Below are 2,607 nucleotides of genomic sequence, written 5' to 3'. Positions count from 1 at the left end.
CCCATGGGCGAATTTTGAGTGCAATTTCGGATTTTTAATGGAAAATGTAGAATTTCATATGGAATTAATTCCTATACTTTTTATTAACTGAATCGAATTATTGTGGCTAGATTCGAGGCATTCGGAGGTCGATTTGAGAGACAAAGGCATCGCGAGACGGTTCGAGGTGAGTAATGATTGTAAATGATGTCATGAGGGTTTGAAACCCCGGATTTGCACATCGTAGTGCTATATTGAGGTGAGACACGCGTTGGATGATGAGCGCGGGGAATTTTACTATCGGGGATTGTGACTTGGTCCATCCCGATTGATGATTTTACCGCATATTTGATTGAAACTTATTTGTTATCATCATGATTTGGGCTTATTGCCATATTTGGGCTTCGTGCCGACTATTTGAATCCTTCGTGGACTTTTATCACTGTTTCCTCACTATTTTAACATACTACTTGAACTCAGTCCTATTTATTTACACTGCTTTACAAACTCAGCCACTTTTACTTGAATTTGAGACTTAAATGATCTTTCAAATGTTGTTTGGGCTGAGCACTACTGTTTTACTGATGCTCAAGGAGCTTGTGATGATTTCTGGACTGAGTGAGGCCGAGGTCCATATATGAGGATATGATGAGTGATATGAGGCCGAGGGCCTGAGATACAATTTATGCCACGAGGTGGCTTGATTGATGTGAGACCGAGTGATATGAGGCCGAGGGCCTGAGATACTTTATATGCCACGTGGTGGCTTGAGTGATGTGAGGATATGCTGAGTGATGATGCCACGAGGTGGCTTGATATAGCGCTTGGGCCGTAAGGGGACCCTCCGGAGTCTGCACACCCACAGTGAACGCAGGTACCCATTGTTCTGAGTGATTGATACTATGCCTGAGGGGCTGATATGAGTGATTGTGAGGTAGCCCGAGGGGCTGATACTATTATGAGAGTGAGCCCGAGGGGCTGTTACTGTTCTGATATTGAGCCCAAGGGGCTGTTACTATTCTGATATTGAGCCCGGGGGGCTGGTTCTGTTGATATTATGCCCGAGGGGCGGTTTGTTGTACATGTTTTGCCCGAGGGGCTGTTTATATTTCTATCATTTTTGTTACTCACTTGTTAACTACTTGCTTTACTTGTTGGAAAAAAAAGAGGGATTTTCACTTGATTTCTCACTGCTTTACTGTTTAAAATGATTTTACTGCTTCAGTATAGAATACCTTGTGTTTTTGCGTGATTTCTTGCCTTCAGTCTTTATTTATTATTATTACTCACTGAGTCGGAGTACTCACATTACTCCATGCACCTTGTGTGCAGATTCAGGTATGTTTTGGCTGATTGGAGGCAGAGCCATCAAGGTTTAGCAAGGTAGTTGTCGACGTTCGCAGCACTGCTTTTCTCTCTCCTCATTTCATTAGTCTATACTTGTACACTCCAGGCTTTTAGTTGTATTTATACCCTAGTAGATGCTCGTGACTTGTAACACCCCGGTTAGGGTTGTGTCGGGTTGTGCTTCCGTTAATTATATCATTAAATCATATTTAAACTATTTATTAATGTTTAACTATTTTTGAAAAGGCGATATGGGTTTGTTGGCTGGCCTCGTCTTCACGGGAGGTGCCATCACAACCGGAGCGGGGTTTGGGTCGTGAAAAGTTGGTATCAGAGCCTAGGTTACATAGGTCTCATGAGTCATGAGCAGGTTTAGTAGAGTCTCATGGATCGGTACGAAGACGTCTTTATTTATCCTCGAGATGCTGCAGAACCTTTAGGAAAACTTCACATTCTTGAATTCTTATCATGCGTCCTTTGATTCAGCTTGAAATGTAACTCTTTGAATTCCTTCCACGCGTTCGTATGCGCGCATGAGCGCTCAGTATCAGATGTGCCTTGATGGCTTGTGATTCCCCGATAGAGGGGCGAGATGTGATCTCTGTGAGTTTGATGTTGGGCAAGTCTGGAGGATTTGAGGCCGAATATTTGCCTATGGCTTGAGCACCGAGGTGCTGATTGTGTGAGCAAGTATTTTTGAACTTATATCTTCGGTAGTGTCCCTATTAGTGGGAGTGATGGCTGGATAACTAGGTGATGAGTATGTTAGTACTGCGAGATGTATCCATCTTGATTTGAGGTATAGCCCCGAGTTATGGGTGTGCAAAGAGTCTTTTCATGTGTCCTAGTTGGGAGTGAAGTAAATTTCATGTTGCAGTATGAGTTCAGACTCAGGAAGACTAAGTGACTGCGTAATGGTTATGACGGTGGAAGGTATACATAAATGTTAGTTTAAGGCGAAAAAGGTGGGTTATCTCATGCAAAGTGTTCTAAGGTTGTACGATCCTTATGTGTTTGTTAGATTTGCGAGTGAAGGATATGTGTTGCAACTTAAATTGGGTCGCTTAGTGAGTGGGTGTAACTGTTGCGAGAGTGCAATGCGAGATTTGCAGAAGAGTTAAAATTCTAGATGATCTGTGTTTTCACAAGCTTATAAAAGATTTGAGTTTAATCTCATTATGGTATCATGGCATCAATAGAGTATAATCGTTATGAGTTATTGAGCGTGTGTTGATCTATGGCTTCGAGCCAAGTGGGGGAGTCCGCTATTGAATAGTTGAT

Source organism: Nicotiana sylvestris, chromosome 6, assembly GCF_000393655.2.
Source record: "Nicotiana sylvestris chromosome 6, ASM39365v2, whole genome shotgun sequence".
Classification (NCBI taxonomy): domain Eukaryota; kingdom Viridiplantae; phylum Streptophyta; class Magnoliopsida; order Solanales; family Solanaceae; genus Nicotiana; species Nicotiana sylvestris.
This window is presented reverse-complemented; position numbering follows the sequence as displayed.